Below are 16530 nucleotides of genomic sequence, written 5' to 3' on the forward strand. Positions count from 1 at the left end.
AACAAGTGAATTATTAATGTAAATCTTTAAATACATAAACCTACAAATCTTCTCAGACATGACAGAAAACTGCACAGTTGTGATACTGGTTCATTCCATGTGTTTTGGTTACTTGTTCAGATACTTTATACTTTTACAATATACAAGTACATTGCCTGTTTTGGTTTGAAAGTCAAAGGAGAATCTACATACAGACATAAAAGGACAGGCAGGTAAAAGCAAACAAGAGGAAGTGAGTTTTAATTAAAAGCGAAAACAAAAAATACTGATCCTGCAGGCCTAAGAAGTAAATAAATAAAAGAAAAAAAAGAAAACTCTTAGGCCAAGGTAGCTACAACAAAGTGCATAGTAAAAGATTTAAGAAAAAAAACTAAAGACACTAGAAACACAAAGACAAATGCTGGGAAGGGACCAGGGAAGGTCAACAAGCAGGGATAACAAAGAGGAGGGAGAAACAGGACTTTCAATGCACAGACAAGTAATTTGGAAACAGCCCTGAAGTAAGCAAAGACACTGGAAACACAAGGTGAGCAACTTCAAAATAAAGCAGGAAGCAACAACAATGAGAGCAAAACAGAGATGAGGGAGACATAAAAGGAGGCACAGGAGCTACATGGAAAAGGTAAAAAATAAATAAATAAATACATTTTTTTAAACACAGAACCCGTTTTTACAAACATGTGCAGTTCTGAGCTTTTCAGACATGACAGGGAAATGTCTGATGTTGCATCAGACATTAAATGGACCTTATCCCAGGCACAAATGCTGTGTGACGTCTGATTGTGGCAACATGGCAATAATGTAAGTAACTGAATTTATTAAATTTATTCATCAAGACAAAAGCTCATGCTCAATTTACCCAGTCGACTGGGTACAATGTTAATCAAAACAACATACGTCCAGTAGTGAGAACATGTCTGAAGCAGCAGACTATCTCCTGCTGTTACATGTGGTGAAAAATGAAAATATGACAAAAATGTCATTGCTTTATTCTCCCCGATACTTGGAAGATGATATTACAAACTTAAAATTGAGCATAGCACTACTGGATGGCCATGAGGTCAACTTTAGCCAGCAATCCTGGCACATCAGTGGCAGCCCACATCGAACCAACTGATACTCTTCTGCACATCCCATTAGCAGATCCAGATAGATACTTCAGATGCTGCAGCCAGTGTGCAAATGCTGTTTCTGCAAGCTGCTTTGCAACCCACAATCTCCTCCATTTCCTGCTATTGATGCTATTTCTCTCATAAACAGTGTTATGTCCATTGTCACTCTGTGATTGAATCTTTCTGCTGCTCTCCCTGCCTTTTGGCTTTCCATGTCTGTGCATAAAAGGGTCGAGAAGCCCTATAACAAAGTCACACCACTAAATATACCACAGCTCAAATAGCAACCCTATTTTGACTAAAGTGGTCCTGATAGAACCGGAAAAGCCAAAAACTACAGGTGTAAACACTTCTCTATACCTACGGGATGCATTCTGGGATGTCAGGGCTGGATAGCTTTGAGTGGTCAATAAGACTTGAAAAGTGTTATATAAATACAATCCATTTAGTTGCCATTTCTAAGCAGGCAAAGTGGGCCTACTTCCAGAGGAATAACCCCAAAGGCCTGCCACTTAGTTCCACACTATTTGATAAACTTAAAATCTCTATAGGGACTTAAATTGACTAAATTTGATCTGACAGCTTTATTTATTTTTTATTTTTACCTACAAACTTATAAATAGGGCTGTTTTAGGGTTTTTTAAATAATTGTTTTGAGTTTAATCATAATAGGCTCACGCTTTGTACATTTCTAAATAATATTTACTGCACAATAACAGATACCTAAAATTGGTGTCAGTTTGCATTATTTCCAAACATGAGCACTAGCTCAACCATCGACTGATGGCTGAGCTAGCACTCATGTTTGCTGTGGTTGTGGTTACCACTGGGAGCTTTCTAACTAATAACCGGGTGCATATGTGTACAATTCACAGAGGTCTGAAGAACATGTTTCCAGGATCATTCCCGCTCTCTGTTGTTTGAATATGCACTTGTTTACTGGGAATGTGCTGGAGAAGTAACAGTGCCCAAACTGTGCTTCCCATAATTGTTGAACCATAGAGAAGTTTACATCAGGCTAACCAAATGTAACAGCACATTTAACTTTTAGCTTTTGCAGTAATAAACACAGAATACACAAAAACTTACCGCGGTTCACAAATCGCAACACTAGCAAATCAAGTGGAATAAATAATAAGCCACACCTATCATATCTTTTTTTTTAATTAGCTCTGTAATCCTGCCCTGAATACATATGCATAAAGGAGAGAGGAACAATTCACTGATTACATGCAAGGTGGGCTTCAGGTGACAAGCAAACCGCTCTTCCGGGCCAGTGAGCTTGTTTGATAAATAACATGGATTTCTCCAGGGACAGCATACATTTGAAAAGAGGTATAAAAAAAAACTGAGTAAGTCTGCCCCTGTGTACATCTGTTTATCAGTCAGCCCTGAATGGTGATTTCTGAGTGATATTTACCTTTTTGATGCAAGCTTGCTGAGTTAACCTTCAGCTGCCTATACCACGCAAGAAATAATTGATTCCCATCAGTGCAGGGATCCTTTGTGGTCAAACTAGATAACACGAAGAGCTACACTAAGAGAGAAAGAAGGAAATTACTTCGCTTTGGAAACATCAATATATAATTTCCTGTTTTACATTGCATTTAGAATGCTGACTCAGATTACTTAGTCCAAACTATTTAATAGCAGCTAACAACTAGTTATATTTGCAGTACTATTATTATCTGGACTAACTATTATGGAGTCATTCAGTGACTATATTTGAAAACAGAAGAGCAGGGAAAGTTCCTAAGGTGCTTGGAGCAACATACCTCGAAAAAGCTATAACTTTTTAGCCTTTTTGAAGGCATAGATCACACCAAATATGGCTTTTAGTCTTTCCTTTTTTTAAAACAGAATTAAATAAAACTCTTGAATCATTCGTTCCTTATTTCATCTTTAATGCCTTAAACATTTAAGCTCTAGCTGTGCATGTAAAAAGAGTTCTCCCACAACTGCCTCACACACTATAGTTAATAGAATTACACTAGTGCTTGTATCATTGAGCTCTGTGCTATTAACCTTTCCTCTCCAGGTATCCTTTATTAAGGGCAAAATGGGCATCCCTCAGCAAAGACATGCCAGTGTTACCACGTTTTCAGCCATTGTGATTTTAATTAGAGGAATTTGGCCGCAGTCGACACCATTAGATCCTTTCATTTGTAATCTGAGTGAGTTGGCTGCGGCTGACAAGCTGACGTCCAAGACTCAAACGGACTCTTTAACCCCTCTGAGTAGACGGATTTTGTCTGACTCATCATCTTGGGCAAACACAGTGCTGCAGGAAACATTGTTGCAGAAGTGCAGAAAGCAGGGAAATCTGAGAATAAACTGTTATAAATAATGGACATACGTAGTTTTTTTAAAGCTGGCTGCACTTTAAATGTTAAAAAGATAGATTTTTATGTCTTAAATATATAGATGAATGAGGAATTTTTATGTACCCCTTGCCTGAGTAGATCTGGTGGCATTTTACTGGCATGGTTTGGATCCATTTTTACCCGTAGAGGGAAGGGCCACTGCAAATCAATACAAAGTTGCTCTGTGTGATCGCTGAGTGGCCCAGCATTTTCACTGAGATGCTTTATGTTGGGTTCTCCTTTAATTAGCCACTGGTATGTACAATAACGTCAAATTTGGAAGGCATGAAAGTGTCCAAAAAGTGTTTCCCTTACACAACAAAACTGCCAGATTTTACCAACACTGTGTTTAATCACAGCTAATCAACAGCTCACAGATGAACTGTTGAGTCAGTGGGTTTGAGTTGAAGATAAAATTATCGTTCTTTTAGTGTGTTCTGTAACAGTCGTACACATAGTGTTCTTCCAGCACTCCACATAGCAGGATGTCTGCCAGTGCTACGGCCCCCTATGGCACACTGTGCCTGGGTGTGCCATCTAGGGCAAAGTGAGAGGCTTTCACCACATGGACCACCTCTATTAGATTATACTCTGGCCCTTCTTGGGTTTGTAATTGTATTTGCCTGATGCTGTGTATTTAAGAATAGAATGGCCCTGGTCCCTGTGGCCCTCCTTTACCTGGTTTTTCAACCTTTCTCCATGGGGAGCAGACCAGCACCAACCCTAGGATGAAATGTCGTCATGACAACCAGGAGGGAAATTGTAAAGAGAGAAAGCAAAAAAGAAAGGCTTAATGTAGCCGTCCTGCTTCTATCTGTGACTTTGCACTTCCTTTCTTCTGTTACATAACGTGCAAGGGGCTGTTCAGTTTGTTTAATTTCTTTGCGTCTCTTTCTGTTCCTCTCCTCCTTTTTCTGTTACGTGAGGGACAAAAAATAGCAACAAATTTTGCTTTGTGCTGGGTCTCCCTGGGAGGGGGAAACGAAGGGCTGCATGACTCGTATTTCATCCCGTCCATAATTTATGGAGAGGCTAGGTTTAGGAAGGGACATTGCACTAACATGGGGGGATACTTGTCATAAGCATCCCCCAGAGTCATAAGCAACTGGAGGGGGCACAGTGCAAATCGATGGTGACATGTGTTTTCTGTAAGCTACTCACTGTGCTTGCTGCCATGTTGCCATTGTAATCATTGCAGATATGCCCCCATTAAGTGTTATGTTACGTGTCAGTGACACTTTGTGGCAATGTTTAGTTGGTTAAAGGGTGTTTAAGGCCACTCATCTAAAAGTATCAGTTAATGGGAACTTGCAGATCTTGACAGAGACAGCCATAGCATGGATGGTTACAACATGACTTGCTCCACCATGCTCTGCTTATAGAGAGACAGCACATATTACTGTATATGGTATTTGACAGCGACTTTAAGAAAAAAAATACACTGAGTTGCATCAGCTGTGACTAGTATATGATAAAGCACAACCTGTCTGCTAATCACAAATTACAGCCAGCCTCTCCTCTAGCCCTGATCCAGCTCTCTCCATAGGAAAGCAGGGCCAAGGAGAATACTAGCTCCTGCCAAGTCCCCACCACTCCCCACTACAAGGTGCTTATAAATCGACATCCTCACAGATAGGTCAAGGTTTTGATTTGGTCATGACCTTAGTTCATAAATCTGAATGATGTAGGGGCCTTGGTTAAAAGGCCGCCGGATCAACCCTCAAATGGGATACTCCTCCCTGGCTTTCAGTGTCTTTCTCTCCTTCCCTGACTCTCTTTCCTCTTCCATCTCTCCTAAACTCACATCCCTTTTTCAGTTCCCACTGCGGTCTAAAGTCCCCGGAGCCTCTATAACAGGCAGCGAGAGAGGGCGAGAGAGAGAAAGACAGAGGGGGGGGGGGGAGAGATGGCGAGGGGGTGAAACAGGCAATCAATAAATCAATATGTTTTGTGCCACTAAGCTAGGGTAAGCTCACTCTCTCAAAGCTGCTGGTGCATGTACACACACACACACACACACACACATACACTCACTTACCATCCCAGCAAATTTCTTTCAACACAAACAAACAAATGAAGGCCCAGGACAGAATGTCCCTTGCCAAAAGACATTTTGTTGTTTAAGGGACTTTCTTTTTTCCTATTCTGTTTCCTGTTTTGGATCATTAAGCCATTGATTTTTATTTCAACGGGTAAGTGGTGGAGGGGACCCCCTGGGAACTGGCTGAAAACCTCAACAGAGTGGCCCCAGCAGGAGTTTCTCTAGTTGTGACAGGCTGCTCCCAAGGGCCAGTGGGCCCTCTTAACTCTGCAGGGGAGAAACTATCGCCTGAAATCAGTCATTCTGCCTCAGCATTCCCAGGCACCAGTCCATAAGGGTGTTCACTTGAATATCTATAGATTTCTTCTTGCAAAACGCCTTTGCAGCTACTGGAAGTACAAACTCGTGCATTTAGTTATAGATTTGGATTCGCGTCCTCACAGAAATTCTTGGAAGTGTACAAATGGTCAGTTCTCTTCATAGATTTTAAGGGTGTAAAAAGTTGGCTGGAGCATCTGCCTTCCTATCACTAAGTCCAATATTTTTAGGTCCATGGGGGTGGTGAGGATAGAGGAGAGAGCAGGAGAAGCGCTGTGAGATACAGTAGCAACTCTGGCAGACCAAGATTCAGCTGGCCAACAGCCAGGAAGATATTACAGTCAGATATATAGTAACACAGATGGATGCACTCAGCCTAAAGAGGCTGACATATTGGCCAGCGCTGTCATAAGAATGACATAATACCCACCCTGACAGGTAATGAAAATAAAGGCCGCTCCACTGCAGAGTTGCATAAGAGCTTTAACTTTAGCTCATACAACGTAAAACATTACTCCTGACGTATGGGATATCCCAAGGGAAGTTGGATGTGGAAGGTGGAGGGCTTACAATTGGAAGGGGTCCCATAACATGCTGGAGATGTAACTCTTGATCTTAGCACTCACAGCCACAGCATGCAAAGAGCTCTCCTGCTTGTCTCTTTTATATAGAGATGTTATTTTGCATTTCATTAAAATGCACCTCAGTGATTCACACTGAATCGATCTTCTCTCTCTTTCACAAAATGCATTCATACTGCACATATCCAATCTGACAACTTGCTTTCTCAGAGACTGGAAAGCTCTACTTTTATTTTATTTTTTTTTTTAGCTGAATTTACATGATGCAATAGAGGCAAAAGCACCCTAGAAGTGGACAGATCACCGACTTAAGTATATCTGTTGTACACATGTTTGCATGTTAAGTTCAGTGTGTACTAAATAAAGTTCCTTTGGTCATTTGGTTCCACATTTAGAGTTGAGGGTGTGTGTCAATATGTATGCATATGTGTGTGTGTGTTGCGGGTAAGGGGCGTCTGTTTCAAATGATGAGATAAATATGAGAAACTGCTGTGTTTTGGCACCATTCCTACAAAGTACATCAAAGCATAGGGCTGAAATTAACACCAAGGGAGCTCGGCATGTGAACAGGAGCTCCTCTGCTAAAAGAGCACATAAGTGATGATGTGCATGAGGGGGAATGGTTACATTAATTCTCTTTAACTGTGGAGGAAAACTGACATAATCTTCCTTAGCAAATAAAATCCATAAATAAAAATAAACACATCCATCACACCGTGTCCCACCACGTCAATCATTTTGCTACACTCAGCTGGTTTTGGTATGAGAGTAGTTTATAATGGCAGACAGCAGCTGTATCGTTTGCTAACTGACATTACAAATTCAGGTTGCTTACCTTGTAGTCTTTCTTTACTTGTGCTTCAGCCACTCTATTCTAGCATGTCACAGATTACCATTTCAGTAGTTTCCTTAGGAAAGTAAAGCGGGAAGAAACAATTTGTTGAACAACCTACACAAAACACAATAATGAATTAATATCTGTATAAAATTATCTACCGGAGAAACACGCAGTAGCAGAACTAAGCAATGCTGCATTTTGTATTTTGTAATTCAGCTAGGTTTGTGTTATTGCACTTCATATCGCGCATTAAAGACCTTACGTGTCACTGGCGCTACTCACAATGCCTTTAATGACTACTTTGTCCTTCGGTTTGGATGGGTAAAAATTAAAACTAAGACAATAAATATTCATAAATTAAATTAACCAAACTGCAACAAAAATGGAGGAAACAAATTTTTTCATGTTGCTCACTAATGTTTTCCACTACCTTATTCAGGTTTTCCACCACCTCCCCCTCTCCCTGCCTCCCCATGTTTGAAGAGAAAGGCAGCTGGAGATACTTTACAGGTTCAGTTTGAACGAACTTTTCCTTCATTAATAATGAAATGTATTCCCCTCTTTTCCCCTCTCTCTCACTTCCCTCTGGAACGAACTTGGTGTTGGAAAGCAAGTGGGGTGGCATAGCCACCGTTCCATCTTTCCTTCGTTTCATCTTTGTCTCTTTGCGTGTTTTCAGGATTACACAGAGTGAGCCTTTGATAATTTTACAGGCCACTGAAAAGTGAAAACTATCAATGTGAATGTGGGAATAAATGTGCGTGTGAAAAACAAAGACAGACTGACACATTGGCTGTTACATCCTTGAAGATTTCTTTCTGTGTGTGTTTGTGCTTTTGTTTGTGAGTCTGTGGTCTCGGGTATTTCTCGAACTTAGTCACATAGTCAATTTACAGGAGACATGTTAGAGATGGAGGTGTGTTTTAAGGTAAGGGTGAAGTTATGTTGGTTATTAGTTACGTTAAGTCAGCGTAATGCCCTCTAAAGTCATGGATGCTTGACTCTGTTAGCATGTGTGTATGAATGTAGGCAGACCTGTGAGTTGCATGAAACATACAGGCCTGCATCATTGTTTGTGAGCACTTGTGTGTACTTTATACTGCATTCAGTCATGTGCATGTGCATATTTTTGACTAGTAAGTGAGTGGGAGTGAGAGAACATTCACATCGCCCACCTGGGCTTAGCTTGGAGCCAACAGAGCTGTCTTACTGAAAAACTCCCTGTTGTTTCTTTGGCGGAGCCTAAGAGGCAGATTTGACTGTATCACTCCCTTCTTTCTCATCCTCCTCCTCCTCCACTCTTAACTCCTCTCTTCTCCCTCACACTGCTCTGTTCCCAACACTCTTTCTCTTTCGCTCGTCTTCCTCTCTTCCTGGCTTTTCTATATTTAATCAGCCGGGGAGCACGGAATTAGTGATTATTTGATGGAAGTATGCAGCTAAGGAGTGTGTGTGTGTGTGTGCATGCGTGCACATGAGAGACAAGCTGCCATTTATTTCTCTGAATCCTTTGAAACCCTCCCGGCATTTAAGGGCAGTCCAGCGTTTGGAGAGTATGAAGGAGTACAGAGGTTACACATTACATAATAGGCTTTACAGGGTTTTAGATGGACAATGCACCCGTGAATGATACCTCCATGCAATTTCCCTCTGCCTTTTTTATTTATACTAGCATCATTCACATCCCCTACTAGCCCCTGTTTCTCTCCATTCAGGGAAGCATTGAGGCCATGTTAACATAGACACAGGATAGTCATGATTTGAAGAATCACGGTGCTTTCAGTCATGTCAAAGGGAGAAAAAAGAAAAGATGTATTTCATTTAAAATGGCCTGGAATAATTTTTTTTAATTGGCTTATAAAATACAGAATATTTATATATAGCCATTACAATTTTTTTTTTTTAACATAAATGTACTTTTTCTGTTGCTAACAATGTACTGTTACCATTAAGACAGGGGAGATAGAGTCATCCCTGTGGTCAAAGTTGTCTCCAGACTTGGATTTTATTATGTCCATGTTAGTGCAGTGTTGTTTTTGGTCTGGCAGAAACAGTTACAGCTGATAGAAGCAACAGTGAAAAGTTGTGAGATGCTTTTTTCTGTCTGTCTTAGAAGAGTAAGACAGAAGCATTTCTCCACTATCCGCCGGCCATCGCTGATGAAATCCACCCAACAAATGCTTCCAATCAACATGTTATGTTTTGTATGTTTTTGGGCAGCTTCTTTAAAGCGTCTTCTGTTTGTTGGCAAATCCTTCAGTAATGACTTCATAACTTCAAAATGCCAGTGTCTATTCCTTTAAATCTTCCCAAGGACTCTAGTTTTATATTTTTCTGTCTGCAGTCAGAGCACTCAGTGCTAGATGGAAACCATATTCCTTAAGCTGCTACAGTGTCATGGCATTAAGCTCATCAAACTCATTTAGATTAAGACAGGAGGGGGAAAAAATCAGTATCACCAACTCATTTTTCCTTACATCATGCATTTTTCAAAACTTTTACACAGCTTTTACTCTGCCCCCCACCCCCACCCCCCTTCTGGGGGTTTTCCAGGACAAAAAAGCTGGCTATTTTGAGTGACAGCTCATTACAACACCGTCTCCTAACCCCTCTAACCTTATGAGACAGAAGCCGTGTGTGTTTCCATGTCTGTGTGAGTGTGCGTGTGCAGGCTTTTCAGTCTACTTGAACACGAGAGAGGTTGCATTTCCTTCCCGAGCCGCAACGATGGTGTGTTTGCCCATGCTGCTATTTGTGTCTATATTTACATTTGCATATGCTGTAAGGTGTCTTTCATATGCACGGGGCTTTTTAAGTCAGCTCTCACTCTCTTCTTCTCACTCGCACGCATTTCACTCACGCACACACGCGTGCACACACACAGTCCAGCGATATTCAGCTCATGAATACAGTGCTCCCGCAGCAATTATGGGAAACCCACTCATCGTCTCTGTACCTCGGTGATGGCTGGAGAGGAGGACTAAAAAAACTGTGGAGGGACGCAAGTGAAGGCAGTCTGCTCGGTTCAGACAATGACAGCCCGCACGCTTATTTTTATTTTATTTTATTCATTAGATAAGTGAAAAGCAAAAACCCAGTTATGGCATGCCAGTACCAGCCATGATTTATGTTCACCTCTGGAAAGAGAAAAGTAGAATTTATGGCTTTCTCATCTGGCCTAATCTTCACTATATGCTGCAAAGCCTTAGCAATGCAGCAAGCTTAGAGGGGGAGAGAGAGCGAGAGAGAGGCTGAAAATTGTCCTCTACAATTTCTGTAGTTAGCTCTTTTCTTTTCTTTCTCTCACTTACTTACCAACTCTATCACATTTTGTCCTTGTTGTTTTTTTTTTCTTCTCCCTTCCTGCACACTTTCATACACAAGAACAGCAGCACATACACACAGGTGCGCGTGCACACACACACACACATGCACGCACGAGCTTTGAACGCTCCTAATCACACGCATGCAGGTGCACCACGCGCACAAACTCACACATGCACCGAGAGCTGCTCCGCACCTCGGCAACACCTTCGCTTCTCTCGCACCAATTTTCTCACACTTTTTTCTTTCTTCATTCTCCGCGTCTTCTCCTTTCTTTCTCTTGCTGCCTCACTCTGCACCTCCGCCCTCAACCACCTCCACATATAGATCCATTCTTTTTATAGGCAAAGCTATTGTCCCTATGGCAACATCAGAGTTGTTGATTGCCAAGGTGCTGTATGTCTAATTATATAACTCACAAAAGGTGTGTGCGTGCTCTGCAGGCTTTTTGTTTCCCACCCTGGCACTGTTCTATTAGTGATGCCTCTTTCTGTGATGAATCAAGCTGTAGTGTGATAATCAACCTGTGCTCAGGGCTCTTAAAAAAAGATCTTCCGAGTCAGCTGTGATGCTTTGTGCCTTAAAGAAACAAATGAAACATTTATGTAAACTTAAAATAGAAGATTTTGACATATGATATATCATTTGGGAGCGCATCTCATTCGCGTGAGTCTTTAGTGAGTCGGGGCGTAGCTCATGTACGAGTGCATGTCACAGGAGAGTGTGGAGCCATAACAGGTTCTGACAGGGCAAAATCATTTGGGGGTGCAGATGATGTGCTTTTTCTATCCTGTTACGCTGTGACAACAGAATTCTCAACTGTCGATTCCTATTAAAGTGTTCGCGGGAAGCATAAACCCTGTCTGCTCTCATTCCACATAGATTCTTATCCAGGTTGGAGCACTGAAAAAACGTGGAGGAAATGAGGGGAAAACACTGTTTTCATGCATTAACTTGCTGCGGGGAAAAAATACATTTTAACACTCATTTACTCTATTCGGCAAACAAATTCATACAAGAGAAGAGGAGGGAGAAGAATGAGGGGGGAATAATAAGAACAAGAATAGAAAGAAAAACAGAGAGAGAACTACATTTTCATTTTAACCTCTCATTCAAAATTGCTCCAGAGCCTTCCCACTACTGCCAGCATTCAGGCTGCTTGCCAGTGAAAGAAAGAGAAAACAGGAGGAGATAAAAAGAAGAGGTGGGCTGGTGTGAAATGGATCAAACAATGGATGTGAGAAAAAGCATCGCTGCTCTCAACCAACTGCGGGCAAAACAGAAAAAGGAGTGGAGGAGGAGGAGGAGTGGGGGTGTGCGATAACTTGCAGCTTTTAAAAATGTCTGTGTTTTGTAACTAGTTTTTTTTTTTTTTTGACAACAGGTCGTCAGAAAGTTGGGGAAAGAATTTTCAAAGGCAGTTTGAAAGAAATTGTCTTTAACCAGGAAAGGATGCATCTGCATGGAAGTTCAGCATAAATACACCGAGTGGACCTTTTGAGTCGTCATTATTTTGACACACACGTTATTCCCAAGGTCGAGAATGATGCTCCGTGCTCGAGGGTGTGATTTGATTTGGATGCTTGTGTACGACTTGCGTGTGTGTGCCTGTCTATCATCCTCTGTCTTCATGTTCCGTGCATGCTTGAACGGTGTTTAAAAGCCGTGTTGATGAAGGAATCACCGGGTGATCAGAGGGTCGGACGGGGAGGCTTGCCTTCTTTTGTGATCTCTGGGTGTTTCCCTTTCATCTGCCTTTGTGGAGACGTAGTGATCTCCGTAGACACTACTGGGACAGCAGCACCACAGAGCAAGCAGCAGCATATAGAAACAGGCAGGGGGAAGAAGGTGGCGGTATTTTTCATTTATGTAGTGGCTTTAGAGGGATTTCTCAGTTCAGATAGAGAGGCAGCTTTATATTAAATTTGCATTTGTTTAGGATGATTTTGCAAGGGACGTTGGCGAATTTAACTTTCCTCCATTCAAATACATCTTTCACCACCAGACATTAAACCTATTTCAGCTGCAGCTCAAAACCTAGCCCTACAAACACTGTGCATGTATGTTATTCTTCAGAGAAAGCAAGCTGCTTCGTGATCTTACAGAATTTTGAACATAAAGAAATACTGATCAGTCTTTTTTGGGGGGCCATAGTGCATACTGCAGCCACGTTGTCGTTCTACTAGCTACCTTAGCGCTGCGGTGTAACAGCCACATAAAGTACAGTCTGTGCCAGTAATTCATAATTCATCTGGATGCCTTTTTCCCCCCCTTTCTCTCTCTTAATATTTATTTTGTTCCTGTCCACTCCGGCTGACTGCAGCATGCTACTCAATCCCACCCCAAACAACTGGGCCAGGCTGTGCTGTTGTCAGGAAATTCTCTTCTCGTTCTTGATCTGACGCGAAACAGATTGCCCATCTCCGTTTGTCTGTAAAGATGAAAGGGGATAAAGAAGAAGACAATGCAACAAAAGGGAAGCGATTGTGATGTTTTGCTTTATAGCCCTCTTTACCCTCACACACAGACCCTGATCTTGCTGCAATATGTTTCACTTCAAAAGAGAGGTTTAATGTTTGGCCGTATGTCAGAATGAAGAACTACAGTGGTGGTTGGGGGGGGGAGAGGAAAAATACTCAGTGAGATGTGTAGACATTAGTGGAGATTAAACCTGAGAGGAAGCCAAGTGAGATTTAAACATTCATCAATTTATAAGCCGTTATCAACACTACTATAGAATAGACCTAAAGGTTCTTGTCAAACCAAGGCAGGCCTGGTTCCAGTACAAAATGACTTAGGATCCATCTGAAATGAGTTCGGGTGTGGACACCCAAAAAGGTACCTGCCAAAAACAGATTACAACCATTTATATATGTCTGCAGCTGCTTTTAATGAATTAAAGAGCAATAACAAAAACTATACATTACTGTAATACCCCCGCCTGTCTGTGATACGCCTTTGTTATTATTCAGTTCCAACTGAGGGTGCAAGGCATGCTTTTGTGCCCCGGTAGAACTGGAGCCTGGGGCAACATCAAGTCACACTGCATTTCTGGCATTTCAGGAACTAGTAGAACATCATGGTGGCTGTTGTTTGTTGGTAACAGTATTGTGTCTGACAAATGTCTAGTATGATCTTGTAAAGATCAACACGCAGCCTCCTGAGATACGACACATCTTTACTACAACTATCTCCACTCAAATCAGGTCCCGGCTTGATTTTAAGTCAAGTCAAAGCATTCTATTATTACATTTAAATATTAGGAGCACTTTTTTTTAAAAAAGTCGACTTTGTTAACATCTTGATACATAAATGCCACCCTGAGATTTTTGCCTGATTCGTAGCTCGGCTAGATAACAGAGTCACAGATATCAAAATACCTATAAGAGCATTGCACGATCTTTTGTAGTGACAGGAAATCTAAAAGAGGTGGAGCACTGGTTAATGTCAAAGACTCCTTGCAGGGTGGTCCTGTTCTGCTGTTTCGCTGCGTAAGACTTTTGAATATATTGCTGTTGACATCTGCTCTGGAGGTAGTGACCATTTTGCTGTTAGAATTTATGGTCCCCCTTCTGTAGGTTGTGAAGCCCCGAGAGAAATTGCCAAACTAATATCATTGTATATTACTTCTGAGGTAGTTATTCTGGATGAGTTGAGTTTAGATTGGCTCTATAGAAAGTAGCTCATTTTACTCAAGAAATCAATGACCATGTTTTAAAAAAACTCCTGCCAAATTTACATCTAGAAGAACTTTTTTTTTTTAGTTCACACAGATTTTTCTTTTACATAGAGGTGATTGTTCAAGTGAGCTTAATAATGTCCCATATGTAACTTTGTGATCTCCAAATATGTATTTGTAACAGAATTTAGTTTGACATGGCTAAATACTGACTGAAGAATTTGAAAAAGTGCCACAGTTCTGACAAGAGGACAAGAATGATTTTAAAAATTACAGTGAATTGCAGCGTATATATGTTTTCCTTTAATAGGGTAAAGGAGTTATGAAAAGGGAACTTGTCTGCTGAGATGACAAAATAGGCACTGCACACCAACACTAAAATGCCATCCCATCTGTGAAGCATGGTGGAGGGATCGTCATTGTTTCAGCTGCTTTCCTGCTTCAGAGTCTTGAATTCAAAACAATAAAAAAGAAACAAAGAAAGAAAGAAAATTGAAAAAGCTGAGATTACACAGGAAAATATCAGGGCAGCAATCAGTGACCTAAAGCTTAGGAGAGGCTGACTGATAAAACGCTACACCGATCTAGAGCTCACAAGAAAATTCAACAACAGAATGGTTGAAAAGGCAGGAAAATCTGGTTTTGGGGTGAAAAAGTCAGAGTCCTGACCTTAACCAAACTAAGGTGCCGTAGCATGACCCGAAGAGGAATGTGCACTCAAGACATACATGAAATATTAATGAACTCAAACAACTTTAAGGGAGGCATGCCCTAAAATCCCTCTAACAGCAGCTGTAGTAAAATTCTGATGGTGGTTCTTTCTGTTACCTCCAGGAGTTATTAAATTCAAGCATTTGTTAACATTTACTTTACACATTGTCCAGCTCATCCTGCTACATGACACTGGTAAAACATTTGTTGCACAGATTAGTTCAGGCACTTGCAAATATAGCTATTCAGTTTGTGACTGCATGGCTTGTAACTACCACATCTGATGCTGTGACAAGCAAAGGCCAGTTTCAGTCGTCACCTGAAGCAGTGGTAACTGCGTGAGATTTTGTTTCAGTATTATAAATAGGGATGGGTATCGTTTAGGTTTTATCCGATACCGGTGCTGTTAGGTCTAATTGTTGAATGTTGCCATTGTGTTTCTTAAATTTGTACAGTCTCATTTCAAGCAGTATTATCAAAGCCATTCCTTTGATCCTGAACACCTCTAACCACTTTGTGTTGGGGGAGGTTTTATTGTAGATACATCGTATCTGAAAGATCTGTTTCTTGTGTTGTAAGCTTCCTGCTTTTATGACCCTTTTGGTCATCAGGAGGTCACACAAACACACCCCCAACACACACACACATTCTTACTTACATACAGAAGTTCACACATATACATACAAAGCCTTGTCTTAGAACCATGTGGGCGTTGCTTTGCTGTGTGAACTGTCTCTCAATAAAAGGCAGCAGGAGGAGGCCATCGTCGGGGTCATTTTCGTGCTGGACACAGACAGGCCTCCCTTGCGCAAGTAATCGATCGATCGCTGACTGTCTTGTTTTCTTTCATGATGAATAAGTCTCTAGAATTAGCGGGTTTGTGGGAACAGACCCAGCAGGTGCCAAACCGGTACTTTTGAAACAGTGCCGTTGCTTAAACGGTGCTCAAACCGGTGCTTAAAGAATGGAGAACACAAAATTGGTCCAAAAACCTCATGTTTAGCTGTTTTTTTTGTAAAAAGATAACAATGTTAGCCTTTTCTGCAGCTATAGGGCATATATGGTCTCACTCTTGGCTGGAAGCAGTGCTTAAACAATGGAAAAAACACAAACTTTGTCCAAAAACCTCTCATGTTTAGCTGTTTTCCCCTTTTTCTTTGGTCATTTTAGCCTTTTTGGCCAGGGTGAAGGGAGTATCTGCCATCAAACAAGAAGACAGCCGCATGTAACTACGACGGTTTTGCTAGTTCACCTTACATGCATTAATGTAATAACGTGGTTAGCGTACTCAACGTTAATTACACACGAACAACATGAAGCTACTCACGCAGAGGAGAACGGTTGCTGCTGCCATCATCATCCGTCATCATTTCTGCTACGCTGACAGGGCTAGGGGCCAGGACTCTACTCTTCGGGTTCTTGGGGGATGTTGCTAACTCCAGGTCCGCTAACAGGCACCACACCCGCAGTAGATGTGCACGGTGTGAGGTCTCGCAGCAAGCTATCAAACACGGCGCATTTCTCGGCTTTAAAAAAGCCCGCTATGCATTGCCAGGTGTTTCA

The 16530-nt window shown here is 41.4% G+C and overlaps 1 protein-coding gene across 11 annotated transcripts in view; it reads left to right on the forward strand.

The window, feature by feature from the left end:
* celf4 (CUGBP, Elav-like family member 4) overlaps positions 1-16530 on the forward strand; it is a 95664-nt gene that overhangs the window by 46192 nt on the left and 32942 nt on the right. The gene's annotated exons all lie outside the window — the stretch shown is intronic.

This window comes from Oreochromis niloticus, linkage group LG5 (genome assembly GCF_001858045.2).
Source record: "Oreochromis niloticus isolate F11D_XX linkage group LG5, O_niloticus_UMD_NMBU, whole genome shotgun sequence".
Taxonomy (NCBI): domain Eukaryota; kingdom Metazoa; phylum Chordata; class Actinopteri; order Cichliformes; family Cichlidae; genus Oreochromis; species Oreochromis niloticus.